The sequence below is a fragment of the Eucalyptus grandis genome, chromosome 5 (genome assembly GCF_016545825.1).
Source record: "Eucalyptus grandis isolate ANBG69807.140 chromosome 5, ASM1654582v1, whole genome shotgun sequence".
Taxonomy (NCBI): domain Eukaryota; kingdom Viridiplantae; phylum Streptophyta; class Magnoliopsida; order Myrtales; family Myrtaceae; genus Eucalyptus; species Eucalyptus grandis.
This window is the reverse complement of record NC_052616.1, coordinates 380331-401418: the sequence shown is the minus strand read 5'-3', so window position 1 is coordinate 401418 and position 21088 is coordinate 380331.

Sequence of the window (21088 nt, the reverse complement as noted above, 5' to 3'; positions counted from 1 at the left end):
TTAGTGAGGTTTTGGGCCGATACAATAAGAACTGCTTACTTACTTATGTCATGATAGAAGATAAATGTTATGAATCCATTTATGCTATAAAGTCGATCCCCTAAGGTATTGAGCAGCGATGTAGCATCAAATCCCAAATATAACAAGTCTTTTCTTTATTATGAAGAAAAGACTTTTTCGAAGATTCTATATCAATTTCTCTATGAAACCGAGATAGTAACCTTTGAGAAAATTCTAGCAATAGTGGAAATGCCTAAGCTTTATTCTTCTGAAGATGGGAGAAAAGATAAAACTAAAAAAAGAAAAAAAACGGATTCTTTTTTATTATTAATAAAAATTCAAGTTTAAAACTCATGGAATTAACCTCTTTTGCTTTTGGTTAACCTGAGAAAAAAAAATGGGACACCACAAGAATTGAACAATGAGCCGTATGAGGTAGGAAACTCTCAAGTACGGTTCTAAGGGAAGGAATTGACCCACCTATTCCGATCGGGGAGAACAGGCCATTCGACAGGGGGATTCTGAAATTGCGGAGGCTTGGTTCGATCAAGCCGCTGGGTATTGGAAACAAGCTATAACGCTTACTCCTGGTAATTATATTGAAGCGCAGAATTGGTTGAAGATCATGAGACGTTTTGAATAAGAGCACTCTTTTTTTATTTATTATTTTCAAATTCTATTTTTTTATATTGAATTGTTTGTTAGCTTTAGCAGTCAAATAAAAGGGATAATTTATTTGGTAAAATCAATCCAAGAATTTCATTATATCTTCTCTAAGATCATTTCTATTTCGTTTGGTATTTCACGGGTATAAAGGATACGCATATAAAGTAGAGAATATATATTTCTTTTTTTGCTATTAAAACGAACTTCCAAATAATTAAATATAGATACTGGAATATTTCATTAGTAATGAAATGACCAATACCTGTTCATGGAATTTAGAATAGAATATAGAATAATAATTAATATATTAATATAAATAATTAAAATAATAATTAATATATATGTGTTCTCTCTAATGTAAGACATAAAGTAGCGATGTCTAGAAAATTTGAATTGAGATATTAATAAATAGATTTTAGTAAATACACTTACACTAGGTTGCACAAAAAATGTTTTTTGCATCAATTTAAAGCCCGGAAAAGGTTGTAGAAGATTAAAAAGGTCCGTTGCGCACCTCATGGCTATGTCATAATAGATCCGAACACTTGCCCCGGGTCGACTTCTAGATCATAATTGCTCTAGTGAATAACTAAATAAAATAGATGGGAGATAGAAGAAAGAAAAAGAAACTAATTCTAAACATCTCCCATAGATTCATTAATTACTTGACTATTGGCGGGTTTCTTTGTATGTGTTGTCTGGAAAGAGGACTCAATGATTATTCGTTCGCCGAAACCAGAAGTCAAAATTTTGGTAGATAGGGATCTCATAAAAACTTCTTTCGAGGAATGGGCCAAACCGGGTCATTTCTCAAGAACAATAGCTAAGGCCATGATACTACCACTTGGATCTGGAACCTACATGCTGATGCTCACGATTTCGATAGCCATACCAATGATTTGGAGGAGATCTCTCGAAAAGTATTAAGTGCTCATTTTGGCCAACTTTCCATTATCTTTCTTTGGTTGAGTGGCATGTATTTCCATGGTGCTCGTTTTTCCAATTACGAAGCATGGCTAAATGACCCTACTCACATTGGACCTATTGCCCAGGTGGTTTGGCCAATAGTGGGTCAAGAAATATTGAATGGCGATGTGGGCGGGGGTTTCCGAGGAATACAAATAACCTTTGGTTTTTTTTTTTTTTTTTTTTTTTTTTTCAGATTTGGCGAGCATCGGGAATAACTAGTGAATTACAACTCTACTGTACCGCAATTGGTGCATTATTCTTTGCAGCCTTAATGCTTTTTGCTGGTTGGTTCCATTATCACAAAGTTGCTTCAAAATTGGCTTGGTTCCAAGATGTAGAATCTATGTTGAATCACCATTTAACAGGGCTACTAGGACTTGGGTCTCTTTCTTGGTGGGGCATCAAGTACATGTATCTTTACCAATTAACCAATTCTAAGCGCCGGAGTAGATCCTAAAGAGATCCCACTTCCTCATGAATTTATCTTGGATCGGGATCTTTTGGCTTAACTTTATCCCAGTTTTGCTGAGGGAGCAACCCCATTTTTTACCTTGAATTGGTCAAAATATGCGGAATTTCTTACTTTTCATGGTGGATTAGATCTAGTAACTAGGGGTCTATGGCTGACTGATATTACTCATTATCATTTAGCTATTGCAATTCTTTTCTTGATAGCAGGTCACATGTATAGGACCAACTGGGGCATTGGTCATGGCATAAAAGATATTTTAGAGGCTCATAAAAGTCCATTTACAGGCCAGGGCCATAAAGGCCTATACGAGATCCTAACAATGTCATGGCATGCTCAATTATCTCTTAACCTAGCTATGTTAGGCTCTTTAACCATTGTTGTAGCTCAACATATGTATTCCATGCCCCCTTATCCATATCTAGCTACTGACTATGGTACACAACTGTCATTGTTCACACATCACATGTGGATTGGCAAATTTCTCATAATTGGTGTTGCCACACATGCAGCTATTTTTATGGTAAGAGATTATGATCCAACTACTCGATACAACAATCTATTAGATCGTGTCTTTAGGCATCGTGATGCAATCATATCACATCTCAACTGGGTATGTATATTTCTAGGCTTTCACATTTTTGGTTTATATATTCATAATGATACCATGAGCGCTTTAGGGCGATCCCAAGATATGTTTTCTGATATCGCTATACAATTACAACCTGTCTTTGCTCAATGGATACAAAACACCCATGCTTTGGCGCCCGTCGCAACCGCCCACGGTGCAACAAAGAAGCACCCGCTTGACTTGGGAGGTGGTGATTTAGTGGCAGTAGGTGGCAGGGTTGCTTTATTACCTATTCCATTAGGAATCACAGATTTTTTGTTACATCACATTCATGCATTTACGATTCACGTAACGGTATCAATACTCCTGAAAGGTGTTCTATTTGCCCGTAGCTCTCGTTTGATACCGGATAAAGCAAATCTTGCTTTTCGTTTCCCTTGTGATGGACCTGGAAGAGGAGGGACATGTCAAGTATCCGCTTGGGATCATGTCTTCTTAGGCCTATTAAGGATGTACAATGCAATTTCGGTAGTCATATTTCATTTCAGTTGGAAAATGCAATCAGATGTTTAGGGTAGTATAAGTGATCAAGGAATGGTAACTCATATCACGGGAGGAAACTTTGCGCAGAGTTCCATCACTATTAATGGGTGGCTCCGCGATTTCTTATAGGCACAGGCATCCCAAGTAATTTAGTCTTATGTTTCTTCATTATCTGCAAATGGCCTTTTTTTTTTTCTCTAGGTGCTCATTTTGTATGGGCTTTTAGTTTAATGTTTCTATTTAGCGAGCGTGGTTATTGGCAAGAACTTATTGAATCCATCGTTTTGGCTCATAATAAATTAAAAGTTACTCCTGCTACTCAATCTAGAGCCTTGAGCATTGTACAAGGACGTGTTGTAGGAGTAACCCATTACCTTTTGGGTGGAATTGCCACAACATGGGCGTTCTGATATTGCTAGTACAAGTACCTAGAGGGGGGTGAATAGGTTTATAAAAGTTTTCTTGAAGATTGCACAATACTTAGACAGATGAAGGATTTGCAATAATAAAAAAATCAATCGTAAGACTGAGTAAGGGAAAGAGAGAATTGAACACGCGGTTTATAGTGGTTCGGCTTGATGCAAGCCTACGTCCACTCTTCTGCACTGACAGCCGATTGGCTGGATTCCACTATGAACAAAGAGATGTTACGGTGTTGATCTTCCTTGATTTCTCGATGTAGATGATCTACTACACTCGCTCAAGGTATCACCAAGTATAAACACTCTCTGTGTATACAATTTCGCTCGAACTGTATCGACTAACAATCAAGGTTCTTCAGATTCTGGAATTTTCCTATCAATCACACACTTAAAACAACTAGAGCGTCTTCCTTTTATACTCCTTTATGCCATTATAGCCGTTGGCACTTACCAAAGGAATTCCTCCAATCTACCCGTTGGACGGAATCAATTAAGAAGATCATTCGAGCTATTTAAGGAATTTGATGATAGCCCATCAATCCTGTTCGCCCATACAATCAGGATCTTGGTTTCCAAGAATAGAACATTCCAAGAATGTTTCGTCGATCATTGGATCTTCAATTGATCTTAGATAAGAATCAAAGAATCCGAAATGATTATCCAACCAAGGGATCTTTTCCAGAGGATAGGATCGAATCCTCAACCATATACTTCGGCTTTGGATTTCCTTCGTCACTGGATTAGAAAACTCGGTGAGAATAGTCGTGAGTCTTGAGTCTTGAGTCTTGAGTCTTGAGTTTACAAAGTCTTGAGACTTTAAACTATCGATATCCGTACTAGACGATAGAAATGTTTTGTCGCCTTCAAAATATTATGGAAAGATTTCTCCAACAATCTCCCCCTTTTTGATGGTGACAAAACTTTTTGTAGATTTGAACAACTTTGACCTGCAAAAACATTTTTCAAGCAATATGGCTAACTCATAAAGATTAATAAAACAACCGAGACTCTGCATCCACAGAAAATTGGTTAGTCTTTCATGAGTAATACCATATAACAAAACTTGATATAAATGTAACCAGTCAAGCATCAAAATCCACATCCAATTCAATCAAATTTAAAATCACACCCAAGTTCAAGTTCTCAAGTCATACTCAAAAATAAACATAACCAACCACAAAAGTCAAAGTTTTTAGAATTGTTTTGGTTCAAATTGGTTCTCCCCTTTTGTCATCATTAAAAAGGGTGAGAAAGGAGTCATGTCTGCTTGGGAATGCGCACGATATGGAAATCTCCCATTGACTGAACTAAGCCTTCTAGCCTCTTCAAATCCTCCCTTAGATGAGCTACCTCTTCTCCTTTGGCATTGGCTTGAAGTTGCAGAGCGAGGTCTTTCATCTTGTCCTCGGGGTGATCAAGATGCTTGTCCAGCATTCTTCATGGTTTGAATTTCACAATCCGAGCATATATCGACCACGCATTTCCGTAAGAATATCCATGATGCGATGAAAATCTGCAGAATTTTCCGTCTCGTGTGCGGCATGAGCTTTCTCGGATGGAGTAAATGGAGACGATGGCGCTTCGTATAGTCTTGCAGATTTGGTGTCGACGTATCACCTTCTTCTTCGAGCAATTGAGAAGCCTGAAATTCTTCTGGGTCTGCTGGAGATTGTCTTGGACCTTCACTATCGGCTGCATGAGGTGTAGACCTTTCTTGCTCGCCAACTCCCCCTGTCTCTAGGACATCCAAAGGGGAAGAGTGATGATCATGCTCTTGATTTCCCTTCTCTCCATTCAGCAGCAGACTTTTCTTTCTCTTCTTCAGCTTCTTTCTCCTTCTCTCTCTGCTCTTCTTCTTCTCTACTCTTGGTTTGCTCTTCTTCTTCTCTCTGTTTCTTCGAAGATCTGTCGGGCCGAGACACGGAACGTCCGGTTCTTGTCGGTGCATGGATGGTAGGATCTTCATCCTCTTCATCTTCATCCTCCGGATGAGAGTTCTTTTCTTCTTTTCGATGGGGCACCAATGGCCTCCTTTCCTTTTCTCTTTAAAGCGGATCGAACTAGAGATTTCATTCTGAATTTTTCCATTGCCTTGGAAAGTTCTTGCAGACGCATCTTCGTTAACATCTTCAAACCTACCACCATCTTATCACACGGTTGAACACAAAGTGTTTGTGGCGGTTCAATATTCATGTGTCTCGAAGATCTTGGTCACTGACAGGATAAGGCAATTGTCCTTTGTCTTTTGACATTGCTCACGTACATATGGAAGAGAATAGTGTGCGGGAGAGAGAACTTTCGTCCCGAGTTGATCGCATACATCAACTTTGCTTCGAAAGAGACACGAAGTCTTTGACGTAGACTTCGGTCCGAGACAAGTTGATTACAATCTTATGAAGCACAATGTTGATGGCATTCATCCCGAATAGGTAACTTTCTTCTCTGCGTTCCTATCTTTGACAAGTTCCAGAGTAGTACGAGTAGGTGAGACTTTGATTGGTAGATAACGTCCTCGTTCAACTCCAACTATGTCTGCCAATATATTCACATCTACCACGTAGACTTGGTCTCGTACACTGAATGAAATTCTATTCGCATCCAGAAAGCTAAGATTTGAATAGAAATAAGCGATCAGATGAGCATACCCGTTAGTAGAATCGAGAAAAAATTCTCAAGTTGAAACAAATTCAACTTTTCTCTTAAGTTCATGTTGATAGCGTCCAGGAAGTCAAAATCGACACTTCTAGGGTTTATCACCCCTCTTTTCAACAGCCTGAAATACACTTTTTCCTGATCCTTGGATTTGAACAAATCCATCCGATTTCCTTTCACCTTTGCTGCCACTCCCATTTTCGGTTGAAATTCAAGGAACATTCTGTCATCATCGTTCCCTTCAATTAAATTTTGTCCTGGCACACGAGGATCGCTTGGAATGTTTGCAAGTGCGTCCTCTGCTTTTCCTTTCGGGGCAATTTGAGAGTGCTAGTATGAACAAAATAAAGGAGTTAGGGATGAGAATAAGAACACAAGATTTATAGTGGTTCGGCTTAATCCAAGCCTACGTCCACTCTCCCACGATAACACCTTCTTGGCTGGATTCCACTATGCAATCAACAAGAGATTACAACTTCGAGTGCAAACACTTAGTAGTAGATCACACTATCTCACTAAGTCACTCTTTTGGTATTTCTCTCACGATTACAAACGTTTAAGCTCTCAAGAGACAAGTATATGATCAAAAGTCGCTCGGACTTTGGAATTATAAATTCTACGCTCCGTCTCTTACTTGCTCATCGGTCCATGATCTCCTTAAATACTCCTCCACTTCCAAACTACCCGTTGGACAGTATCCGGAGAATCGTCTTCCAATATACCCATTGGACAGCTCGTATCTAGAAGATTTGGTAGCCGTTGAGTGACAAAGGTAAAATCCCAAATTGATTCCGATCGCCCATACAAACGAAATCTTGGTTTCCATAAGTAAAGCTTCTTCATATAGAAAGTTCTTGTCTTCAAGATCCAATCGTCAATCAAATAGATTGAATCAATCAAATCAATCTTGATGTGGAATCCAAACCAGATCACTAGCCGTTGTATGATTGGGCTTGAGTTACGATTCATTGAATCTGGATGTAAAGTCTGAGTCTGTAGACTTTACAATATGAGTCTCTAGACTTTACAATCTGAGTCTCTAGACTTTACAATCTGAGTCTATAGACTTTACAATATGAGTCTGTAGACTTTACAATCTGAGTCCCAGTTCGGCTTGACATAGAGTCTCGTCTTCTGTTCGCTTTCACGTTCGATGCTGGAATTTGTCATAGTGAGCGGACTTCGATGTAGAACAGACTTTGACACTAAAGTCCTGGCGGTCTTCGACTTTGAGTCTTGAGTCCGCGCGCTTGACTTTGAGTCTCGAGTCCGCGCCGTCTTCGAGACTTTGACAATATCCTTTACATGTTCTATCATCTGCATGGTCTATTACTCAACCATCAAACATGTTAGAAGCCTTTGATTTATTTTGTCATTTTCAAAACATCATAAGGGATTTCCCTAACACAATTCCCAAATCCTCCATTTTCCTCAGAAAAAGATACTCATTCCCATAATTTTTGTCCTTAAGGAAGTCATCTATATATTTCAATGGAGTACCGATGCTTTTCAACGCACGATAAAGTTTATAGATAAAGGAGGGTTTTGGACTCTTACCGGGTCGGCATCCTCGATTATCTCTTCTTCCGGAAGATGACTTTCACCTTGTGGGGCGGGAGGCGTTGAATGACGTGGATGAGAGCGAATCGGACTTTGTCGCCGACTAGTTAAGTCTTCTTCCTCGTGAGATCGAAGTGAGTCGGTCCCTTCTCCATTCTTTGTGGTCCCACCTTGCGATTCTTGATGATTTCCTTGAAGAAGACATCTTTCTTTGTCGATTGGAAGATTCCTTCACTTGCTTTCCCAAGAAAAATGACCACTTTCTCGACAACGAACAAGCGGTAGAAAAGAAAAGATCGGGAGGAGAGTGCCTTTTAGGGTTTTGAAGATTGGGAAAAGAAAAACTGTATATATATAACTCAGTTTTGAAAAAGGAAGTTCAATCGGTGCAAGGAAAGTGTATGAACACTTCTTTTCAAAATCAATAACTGCCAAAATTATTTCTTTTTTTTTAAAAAAAAGACAAGTCTTCAAATTTTAAGCGGATTATAGAATAACCGAACAAAAGATCGTACCTTTTCGAGTTTAGATACCTAAACGAAAATTCGTACCTTTACAACTTACGCCTATAGCCACGAATGTCCGAGTCTCGAGGATTTAAAGTCTGAAAGATTAGAGTCTTAGAGTTGGTGAGTCTCTAGACTTTAACTTCTTCAAGCTTCAAAATGTTAAGTCTTGAACGGATAAAGTCGAATTGATTTTTCTCCAAAGGCTTTGTGAATATATCCGCTAGTTGACTCTTTGAATCAACAAATTGAATTGAGATTTCTCTATTTTGAATATGATCTCTAATGAAGTGATGTCGAATCTCAATATGCTTTGCTCTTGAATGAAGGATTGGATTTTTGGTGAGATTGATCGCACTTTGGTGTTGTCACATCGATTTACGTGCATGAGTCTTCAATCCCAAAGTCTTGTAGCCGTTGTTTCATCCATAGAATTTGCGAACAGCAGCTTCCAAGAGCTACATACTCGCTTCTATCGTTGAGAGAGCTACAAGAGCTTTGCTTCCTTGAAAACCAAGACACTCGTCCCGTTTCCAAGCGGTTGACAAGTTCCGAAGTGCTTTTTCTATCGACTCGCAACCGGCCAGATCTGCATCCGAGTATCCTAGAAGATTAAAGTCTCCCTTCTTGGGATACCGAGAGACCGATGCTTGAAGATGAGGCAACGTATTTGATAATACGTTTTGCAGACCGAGATGGGATTCTCTAGGATCCGATTGAAACCTAGCACAAATGCAAACACTCAACAAAATATCAGGTCTAGAAGCGTAAGATAAAGAAGTGAACCGATCATGCTCTGTACAGCTTTTGATCTACTTTCTTCCCTTCTTCATCCTTGTCTATCTTCTGAGAACATGACATTGGTATGTCGGTCTTTTTGCACTTTTCCAATCCAAACCTTTTGACAAGATCATTCACATATTTTTCTTGATAAATAAAAGTTCCTTCCCTCATTTGTTTCACTTGAAGTCCAAGAAAGAATGTTAATTCTCCCATCATACTCATTTCAAACTCATCCTGCATAGACTTAGAAAATTTCTTGCATAGACTTTCATTTGGTGATCTAAAAATAATATCTTCTACATATATTTGAACAAGTAAAAAGCTTTTGTTTTCCTTTTTGATAAACAAAGTAGTATCTACTTTACCTTTGACAAAACCATTCTGTAATAAAAACTTACTTAGTCGTCGTACCAAGCTCGAGGTGCTTGCTTTAAACCATACAAGGCCTTTTTCAGTCTGAAGACTGAGTCTGGCTTCTTTGGGTCTTCAAACCCAGGTGGTTGTTCCACATAAACTTCCTCATGGATGAATCCATTTAGGAATGCACTTTTGACGTCCATTTGGAATAACCTGAAATTTTTATAACAAGCAAACGCAAGTAATAGACGAATAGCTTCTAACCTTGCTCTTTGGAGCGTAAGTCTCATCATAGTCTATTCCTTCTTCTTGCGTATATCCTTTGGCCACGAGTCTTGCTTTGTTTCGTACGACTTTTCCTTCTTCATTCATCTTGTTCCCGAATACCCACTTGGTTCCAATAACGCTTTACCTTTTGGTTTAGATGTCAATTCCTGGACATCATTGATGTTGAACTGCCCGAGTTCTTCTTGCATAGCTTCGATCCAACTTTCATCGGATGAAGCTTCTTCTATGCTTTTTGGTTCAATTTCAGAAATGAGAGCCACAAAGACCTGGATTCTTCACGCCTTTTGATCCGGTGCGGATTCCTTCATTGATTTCGCCAATAATGAGATCTTTGGGATGACCGGATTTATGCTTCCGATTCTTGGTTGATCTCGCCCGGTTGATGATCTCTATCTTTATTTGAATCTTCATGAGTTTCTTGATGTTGGACTTCCGAGACCGAGATGCTTCTTGAGTTGTAAGCGTTGGAAGTTGCTGGTGGGTTCGAACTCTTCATACCGAGTCCGGGCCGGATTCATCTTGCATTGAGTCTTGGAATTTGACATTCATTGATTCCTCCACCGATTGGCTTTTCTTGTTATAGACTCGTAGGCTTTGCTTGATGTAGAATATCCAAGGAAGATGCCTTCATCGATCTTTCTTCAAACTTACCAACTCGATCATTTGCATTTTTCAAAATAAAGCATTTGCAACCAAACACATGAAAGTATGAAACAATAGGCTTCTTACCTTTGAACAATTCATAGGGGTTTTCTCTAAAATAGGTCTTAAAAAGACTCTATTTATAATATAGCATCTGTTAAAAACAGACTTCACCCAAAATCGTGAAGAAATTTTGCTTTCAATTATAAGTGTTCTAGCCATTTCTTGAAGAGATCTATTCTTTCTTTCCACAACTCCATTTTGCTCGGAGTATATGGAGAGGAAAACATATGATTAAAACCAGATTTATCACAAAATTTCGTAAAATCTTGATTTTCAAATTCACTTCCATGATCTGTTCTTATGCTTGAGATTGCACATCCTTTTTCATTTTGAACCTTTTTGGCAAATTTTTCAAAATACGAAAAGGTTTCTGACTTACTTGCAAGGAAATATACCTAAGTAAAGCGAGAGTAATCATCCACAATTACTAGGCAATATTTCTTACCTCCAATGCTCGGGTTACTGGTCGGTCCGAAGAGATCCATATGAAGCAACCGTAGTACATGATTAGTAGAGACATGATTTATTGGCTTAAATGAATTTCTTACCGGCTTCCCGAATGCATGGAGTGCATGAATCGACTTTTGGTATGGCAATTTAGGTAGACCTCGAACAAGCTTCTTTGATGAGATTTTGGCTAATTGTTTCATGTTGACATGGCCAAGCTTTCGTGCCATAAGACTCGCTTCATCTTGAATTGAGATTAGGCATTGTGCTTCATTTGGTTTTACATCAAGGAGGTAGATATTTCCATGCCTTCGACCCATGAAAGACTGAGTTGAGTCTTTGCTAATTCCGAACATATACCTTCTTGAAAGGAGATCTTGAAACCAAGTATCACACAATTGGCTAATGCTTAGAAGATTGTAGTTGAGTCCTTCCACTAGAGAGACATTGCTTATTGTGAGATTTCCAATTTTCACAGCCTCCAAAACCCACAATGCTTCCTTTCTTTGTTTTCCTCCAAATGAAACTTTTCCACCATTTACTTGAACAAGCTTTATAAAGCAATTTGAGTCTCCTGTCATGCGTCTTGAACATCCGCCGTCAAGATACCACTTAACTTTCTTTTGACAGAGACCTGCATTAAAAAGAGAGTCTCAAGCTTTCTTTGGTACCCAAATTTTCTTGGGTCCTTTGGCGTTAGTAGAATGAGCATTACTAGGCCATACCTTTTTAACAGGCTTCTAAACCATAGGACACTCTTTTTCAAAATGATCCTTACTGTTACACTTTGAACACCTTAGAGCATTTCAACCTACAGACTTTACAAAGACTTTCTCGAAATGATTTTTGTAAGTCTCTTTTGACGGTCTTTTCTTAATTCTTTCTTTTACTATTGGAAAATCAATCAAATGAATTGTTTCTGCTATCATACCTAAACCAGACTTATTGAAGTAAGGTCTTTGGACTGAAAGAACTTTTTCAAGTTTTTCAGACCCTATTGAAAATTTCTTTGAAATATTTGATAAGTCGGTTTTTAAGAAAGCATTTTCTTTTGAAAGTTTATCTTCATTCTCCTTAAGAGTTGAAACATTCAAGTCTAAACTTTTCACTTTTTCTTCTAAAATATTTTCCTTTTGTTTTAAAACTGAGTTTTCCTTTTTAAGTTCGGAAATCTTTTAAGACTAAAACATAGTTCATCAATGTATTTAGAGACTTTAACAGGGATTTTATAATCACTTACCTCAAATTCACCGTCTCGAGTCGATCCAGTCGAGTCGATTGTGCCATCGCACACGAGATTGGCATATTCCTCATCACTTTCTTCACACTCAGTATCGCTCCAAGTTTCGGCTTTGAAAGCTTTTCGAGACTTTTCAGCTTTTCCTCTCTTCTTCTTCAGAGAGGACAATTTGGTCGATGTGTCCCTTTTTCTTACATTCGAAGCAAACTACATCTTTGTTTGGTTCCTCATTATCAACAAACTTGGTTTGCTGTTTCGAAGACTTTGTTTCCTTGAGTTGAACCTTCTTCCTTTTCTATTCAGCTTTCGAACTTTCTAATCATTAGAGCAAGCTCCTCATCGTCCAGATCTTCTTCAGAGTCTGTATCATCAGAATCATCGTTAGATTTTAATGCAATGGATTTCTTACCTCTTGGATCTTCGTCTTCATTAATTCGTTCCACTTCGTAAGACTAAAGAGTTCCAATCAGCTTGTCTACAGATAATGGCATAATTCTTTGCGTCTCTCTTATTGAAGTCTTTATATGATTCCAATCCTTGGAGAGTCCACGCAGCAGTTTGTTCACCTTCATAGGATCAGAAATTTTCTGTCCTTGATTTTCAAGGCCATTGACAATATCGTAAAACGGCTAAACATGTCGGTTATAGATTCTTCGGTTTCATTTTGAAGGCTTCATATTGACCAAGGAGAATGTTAATTCTGGTCTCCTTCACTCGGTCTGTTCCTTCATAAGTGATATGTAATCTGTCCCAGACTTCTTTTGCTGTGACACAAGAAGATATTCTGTTATATTCAGTTGGTGATAAAGCACAATATAAAGAGTAAATTGCTTTTGCATCGAGTGCTTGTCTCTTGTTTATCTCTTCTTGAGACATTCCACTGATATCAACAGTTTCTTTCCCTCTTTCGAATATTGATGCAGCAGTAGGAATAATTCCTCTTTCCACTACATCCCATTCCAGAGGATCCTTTGACCATAGAAAAGCTTTCATCTTGTTTTTCCAGATGTTGTAATCATTTCCATCAAAGTAGGGTGGTCTGGTATTGCTTTGCCCTTCCACCAGCCCTGGTGCTAGCATACTAGCCATGGATCTTTTACTCGAAGTAAAACACTTCAAATAAAGTAAGAACACGAGCTCTGATACCAATTGATATTGCTAGTACAAGTACCTAGAGGGGGGTGAATAGGTTTATAAAAGTTTTCTTGAAGATTGCACAATACTTAGACAGATGAAGGATTTGCAATAATAAAAAAATCAATCGTAAGACGAGTAAGGGAAAGAGAGAATTGAACACGCGGTTTATAGTGGTTCGGCTTGATGCAAGCCTACGTCCACTCTTCGCACCGACAGATTGGCTGGATTCCACTATGAATAAAGAGATGTTACGTGTTGATCTTCCTTGATTTCTCGATGTAGATGATCTACTACACTCGCTCAAGGTATCACCAAGTATAAACACTCTCTGTGTATACAATTTCGCTCGAACCGTATCGACTAACAATCAAGGTTCTTCGATTCTGAATTTTCCTATCAATCACACACTTAAAACAACTAGAGCGTCTTCCTTTTATACTCCTTTATGCCATCATAGCCGTTGGCACTTACCAAAGGAATTCCTCCAATCTACCCGTTGGACGGAATCAATTAAGAAGATTATCCAAGCTATTTAAGGAATCTGATGATAGCCCATCAATCCTGTTCGCCCATACAATCAGGATCTTGGTTTCCAAGAATAGAACATTCCAAGAATGTTTCGTCGATCATTGGATCTTCAATTGATCTTAGATAAGAATCAAAGAATCCGAAATGATTATCCAACCAAGGGATCTTTTCCAGAGGATAGGATCGAATCCTCAACCATATACTTCGGCTTTGGATTTCCTTCGTCATTGGATTAGAAAGATTGTCAGTGAGAATAGTCATGAGTCTTGAGTCTTGAGTCTTGAGTCTTGAGTTTACAAAGTCTTGAGACTTTAAACTGTCGATATCCAGACTAGACTGATAGAAATGTTTTGTCAGCTTCAAAATATTCTGGAAAGATTTCTCCAACACGTTCTTCTTAGCAAGAATTATTGCAGTAGGATAATGGCTAGGAGGATTTGAAAGGCATTATGACATTAAGATTTCCAAGGTTTAGCCAAGGCTTAGCTCAGAACCCCACTACTCGTCGTATTTGGTTTGGTATTGTGACCGCGCATGACTTTTTTTAATATTTATTTCTTTTGTTTTTCCTTTCTCTTTCTTCCCTTCTTTCGTGGTGATCGGCTAGAGTCAACCTTGCTAGCCTCTGGCAAATCTTGCCCCCGCTAACCGTTGGTGAGGGCAAGGCTTGACTTGCCGTTGTTGGGTGAGGTTGACCTCACCCTGCCACTAGTGAGGCTCAAACCCCACTAAGATTGGCAAGGGCAAGTTCGAGCCTTGCTAGGGGCGGGCGAGGCTCATCATCATGCGACTAGCTATTGGGGTGTAGTTCATACTCCACATCGACGAGATGTCACGAGGGTCTCACTCCAAAGGGCTTGGGCCTATGAATAGCCACTAAAAGGCTTTTGTAGTTTGAGTCCTTATTTTATTAGTAGTTTTGGCTTGAATCCATAAATAGTTAGTGGGTATATATAATTTCTTTCTCTTGCGATTAAGGAATGTAACAAAGAGGTACGAGGTGCTAATTATAATGAAATTCTTTACAGGATGTAGTCCTAGCTTAAGGGTGAATTAGGATAAATCTTATATTTCAAATTCTTTTTCTTGCTTTTATTCTCTATTTTCTTTTGATTGTGTGCAGAATCTTAACACTGACCTTGTTCAACTACAATGAGGACGAGCCTTGCCAAGGGCAGGTGAGGCTCGCTCAAGACTGGTTAGGTCCACCTCGCTAACCCTTACCTTTGGTTGGTTGTTGGCCATCACCGAGGCCTAGCGACTGGCTAGAGGTTGAAAGGAAGGAAAAAAAGAAAAGGAAAGGAAAAAGACAATACAGAAAAAAAAAAATTTCAAAAAATATTAAAATCTTATTAAAAATTGTTCATGTCAGCTCCAACTACGTAATGTAACGGTTGGCGTTCACATCAATAGTTTCTGGTTAAAATTAGTCGATAGACTCAATCGGCAAAATGTGAAAATATTTAAAACTCAATTGACAACTAAAATGTCTATGACCGAATAGGCAGAAGTGTAATAAATTTAGGATCTTTCGCAAAATTTTATCGGGATTTAGGCAATTTGGCACATACTCTTTCTTAGCTAGTGATTATGACTTTGGCCGAAATAATTAAGACTCGGACTTCCAATCAACCTGGCATTAGGCTTTGTTGGCTTCTACAAGTAGATGCGACTAGCATAAATTGGTAGTTCAATCCATGTGGACACAGGACGGTCACTAATCGATATTTGTTTCCTTAATTATTTCTTAATTTTGGTTTCCATATAGGCTTAATTACGATTATACTATGGTTTCATGGGATTTGTAGACTAATTATCTAAGTTTCTCATAATGATTTTTCGTAAACGTTCAAGCGAAGTTGTCTCTTTTTTTTTTTTTTTGGTCGAAACAAACATATATTATATGAAGAGAGGAATACAACCAGCTAGTAAGGCATCACTAAGTACAATGTTCTGGAGAGCACACGGAGTGAAGACTAGCCAGTTGCCAACGGAGCCATGGGCCCGATGGGCTTTCGCAGCCCAATCAGCGGCTAGGTTGGCCTCGCGACAGACGTGATGAAAAGAAACATTAGGGCATTGAGAGAGCAGATCGTGGAGAACGGCAAGGAGATGACGTTCTCGCCATGGCTGCGGCTGTTGCCGCCGAAGGAGCTCCACCAATAATAAGCGGCGGATTCAACCATCACTCGATGGAGATGAAGCCGCCGCTTGATGAGATGCTTTGGAGAGCCCGAATCATGGCGAAGATCTCCGCTTGAAACGCCGATTGAGCCGGAACACCGCCGGTAAACATGTCGGTGAGTTCGCCTTTGAAATTTCTGAAAATACATGCTATCGCCCCTTGTTGATTGCCTGGAACAAAAGCCCCATCTATGTTGCATTTGATTGTGCCTTGAGCAGGTGGTTTCCAGCGGTGATCGGTACTGACAGTTGATTGTGTAACCCTAGGATTCGGGGGTTGGAGACTCTTGAAGAGCCTGCACTGGGCAAGAGCAGTATCCACGGCTTGGATCGGGTTTGGAGTAAGCTGCCGGAATATGGCGTTGTTTCGTTGACACCAGATCTCCCACAACAGATGGCCAATCGCTTCAAAATTTGGGAAGAGCGAGGATGAGTGGCACGGGCCGCCAACCAAGCATCCAATCTCTGTATAGAGGTAAGTGAAAGAGGGATCCTGATCTTTGCATTTGCCCAAACTTCACGAGACCAATTACAGTAGAAAAATAAATGTTCAATGGTCTCGGGAGTATGCTGATCACATAGTGTGCAGTAGGGGTTGGGAGTTATATGTCTGAAGTATAAATTGGCTTTTGTCGCTAGGGCATTTTTAGAGGCTAGCCATAAGAAAACACGGATTTTCGGAGCTGCTTCCATATGCCATATCTTTTTCCACAGTTGAGGAGGAGGCTGATAGGAAGATGAGGCACTGGTTGGTGGGTGTCGTTGCTGGGAAAGTAAGTAGTGATAGCAACTTTTAACTGTAAAAGATCCGGAGGATGTGGGTGTCCAGACCAAGTGATCGGAACAGAGTGAGGAATTTATAGGGGTGCTGAATATAGCTGCACATACCTGTTCATTGAAAAAATTTGAGATAAGTGCTTGCTTCCATGTTGCTGAAGAGAAATCAATAAGTTCAGCTACTGTAATGGGTTCCCCTGCAGCTGCAAAACCTCCTATTTTCCCAATTGAAAGCCAGTAGTCTGTTCTGATGTTAATCTGCGAACCATCTTTCACCAGCCATTGAGTTTTGGGAAGAATAGCATCCTTGCCCTTTAAAATACTGCGCCATCCCCATGATGGTCTATAGCCTGAAGTGGCATTCTGAAAGGAAGACCGTTTGAAATATAGACCTTTAAACAACTGGCTCCAAATTGCAGAAGGTTGCTCTAATAAACGCCAAGCTTGTTTACCTAGCATCGCTAGATTAAAAGAAATAAGATCTTGAAATCCCATACCCCCATCTGTTTTCGAGTTCTTTACCTCTGACCATCTCATCCAATGGATGCCCGAATCACTATTATGTTTACTCCACCAGAATGCTGATATCTGTTTTTCCATTTGTCTGCAGAGCGACAGGGGAAGCATGAAGAGAGACATCGCATACTGAGGTAAGGCCTGAACTACTGCTTTTAATAAAATCTCCTTGCCCCCTTTAGATAAGAATTGTTCCTTCCAACCAGCTAATTTGCCAGGATCCAAGAGAACATTTCCCGTTTAGAACGCCCCCAATCGGAAGGGATGCCCAAGTACTTACCATAAGTACTCACCACAGGTATTCTCAGTTCCCTTTGTAAATTATCCTGTAGTGTCAATGGACAATTCTGACTGAAAAAGATTGCAGACTTATTCCTGTTAATAAGTTGACCCGTTGCATAAAGATCGGTTTAATATATTTGTGATATTTTGACATTCAGAGATTGAAGCTTTGAGGAAAAAGACTGCATCGTCAGCAAAAAATAAATGGGAGAGTTGAGGGCAGGCACGATTAAATTGAATCCCCTGTAAGTTACCCATACTAATTGCTTGCTTGATGACTGTTGATAAATCATTTGCCATTAAAATAAATATGTAAGGGGATAGGGGGTCACCTTGACGGATTCCTCTAGTAGGTTTAAAGTATGGAAGCTATTCTCCATTGAACCGAATACTAAAAGAAACTGTTGTGATGAATGCCATAACCATCATTACCCATCTATTTGTGAAGCCCAACTGTTTTAAATAAGCTGCAAGAAAATCCCATTTGACATGATCATAGGCTTTCTACATGTCTGTCTTGAGAATAAGGTTGAACTTTTTTATTTTGGATCGAACCTTAAATTGATGTAGTACTTCCTGAACGACCATGATGTAATCTTGAATCTGTCTGCCACCAACAAAAGCTGCTTGTTCTGGATTGATCAGTGTAGGGAGCCAACATTTCAATCTATTGGCCATAACTTTAGAGATAATCTTGTATGCGAAGTTACATAGACTAATAGGGCGATACTGAGAAATGCTTTCAGGGCGATGAACTTTAGGAACCAAGGTTAGAATTGTTTTGTTTAAGTGAGGATGCATGTAACCAGATGCAAAGAAGTCTTGCACCATTTTGACAATTGTTGTTTTGATGGTGTTCCAGTGGTGCCTGTAGAAAAGACCATTAAGGCCATCTGGACCAGGGGCCTTGGATGCTCCCAATTGAAAGGTAGCTTGATACACCTCTTCTTCTGTGACTTTACTCATGAGGTGTTCATTCATATGTGGAGTAACTATCGGTGGACATTGTAGTAGGAAAGGAATAAAATCTCTGTGTCCCACTGATTGATAAAGTCCAGTAAAAAAATCCATTGTCATTGCTTTAAGATGTTCGGACTCTCTCTGCCAGTTCTGGTTTGCATCTAGTAGAATACAAATTCTGTTTCTCTGTCGCCTTTGCACTGTGCAAGCATGAAAAAATTTGGAATTCTTGTCACCCCATGATAACCAGTTAAGCCTAGAACGCATCGCCCAGAATTGCTCTTCCTGATTCCACAGTTGCTGAATTTCAGTTCTAATTGAAGTTGTTAACTCTTTATCTCTCCTTTGATAGCTTTTGCGATTTGTAATGGTCTGCAGCTGGTACTGAAGATGCTGAATACTCTGCCTGGCATTATGAAAACGAGAGCGACTCCAGCTAATTAACTTATGAGACACTGCTTGCAGTTTAGATGGTAGGGAAGAGTGACTCCTTTCCCACACTGAGTGAACTACTTCTGAGCATTCAGTATGTTGATTCCAGTAAGCTTCATAATGGAAGTTCTTTTTTGGCTTGACAGACTGATAATGAGTATGCAGAACAAGTGGGCAGTGGTCCGATCCGATCGATGGGAGAGCAAACACTGTGGAGGACGGGTATGTTAAACTCCAATCTAAATAGCAGAAGACATGATCCAGCTTCTCCTTTACTAACTCATCGCCGTCTCGATTGTTAGACCAGGTAAACCTACAACCTTTACTCTCCATTTCTATTAAAGCACAATCATTAAGAATCTTCCGAAACGCTGCCATTCTGGAGTAATTGGCTGGTCTTCTGCCCATCTTCTCCCAGGGATATAGGAACTCATTAAAATCCCTTATACACATCCACGTAAGATTAATAGAAGCATGGATTACTCTGATTGTATTCCAAAAATCCTGCCGAGCTGGGAAAGAAGCAGGAGCATGCAGACAGGTAACAAGCATAGAGGTAGAGGTCTGAGTATCCATAACTAACATATGTACAAAATGCTGACCCGAAGATAGAATAGTAATGTCAAAAAGGTCATTCCAGAACAGAGCAAGGCCTCCAGATAAGCCAACAGGAGCCCTCAAAAAGGAGTGAGCGAAATGAAAACGACGCTGTAAGTTCGTCAAGACTGAATCTGCATTTTTAGTTTCCATTAAAAACACAAAGTCGGGCCGTTTAGAGGCTACCATAGCCTTTAGGGCTTGAATTGTCAGGGGAGTGCCCAACCCCTGACAATTCCAACTTAATATTTTCATTTGGACCGTGGGGGCTGTTGAGGGCCAGCCGCCAAAGCCCAAGAAGAGTGATCATTTGCTTCAAACACAGGTGTGTCGAGTAACTGGGTTTCATCCAACTCAGAGATATGATTTGTGCGAATCTCATAAGGGGAATATCGTTTTGGTTTCTTGCTGGATCCCACTACTATCTGTGATCTGGGAGTTTAGTTTTTTTTTTTTTTTTTTTTTTTTTTTTTTTTCTGTTGCGAGAGTCGAGGGAAGAACTTTGAATACCTTTTAACTTTGCATCTGCAGGGACCAAATCTGTGGTTCTAGGGGTTGTATCAGCAGGAACAGGAGGGATAACATTAGAGGGAACTGGAATCGCAGGAGTAGGAGCTATTGGAGGTAAAGCTGGAAGAGGGGGGAGTATATTAGGTGGAGTGTCAGGTACGGTCTCTTCCATTGATTCTAAATCAGAGAGGGGATTGTAAAAGGCATCCCAATAGGGACTATGCTGTTTGAGCTCTGCACGTAACCAAGGTCCATATACCATGGTTTCCCGCCCCTCAAATTGGGATTCATCATAAGGGTAGTCCTTGCAAGATGCTGCATAATGTCCTAATTTCCCACATGAGTAACAATAATGGGAGAGTCTTTCATATCGAAAATCAAGCCAGAGGGGTTTGCCAGCAATGCTAATGAGCTTCCCTGACTTTATTGGTTGTTGCAGATCAATTTCAAGGCGAATTCTCCCAGAGGTATCAGATTTTACTTCCAACACACTTCCCATATGCTGTACTGCCCGACTAAGAAGTTGAGGAGTGTTCCATTCCAGAGGTAAGCCTAGAACATGCACCCAGAAAGGGCTTTTGGAAAAATCATAGCAATGTAAAGGGGTATTTGGCTTCCAGGGTCTTAAATTAACTAGATGACCAGAAAACAACCAGGGGGTTCCATCTAATGCACGTCATTTGTCTATCTCAGTTCGAAATTTGATGATATAGATGCCACCGTCGCTCGAGGATATATCCACAGAATCAACACGCCATGCTTTCTTCATGGCAATCTGAAAAGCAGGTAAATTGATGGTAGGGTTTGTGTAGATATTACTGACCAAGATGAGTCGACAGTCTTTGATATTGGCCGTGGTTTGTATATCTTCCCAAACTTCCAATTCTTGCTCAGCACAGAGCCGTCCGAGTCGGTGGCACAGGGAAGCAATGCGAGAGGAGTCATCTTTATCATCCGAAGCCATGGAGAAAGAGACGTAAGAGATGC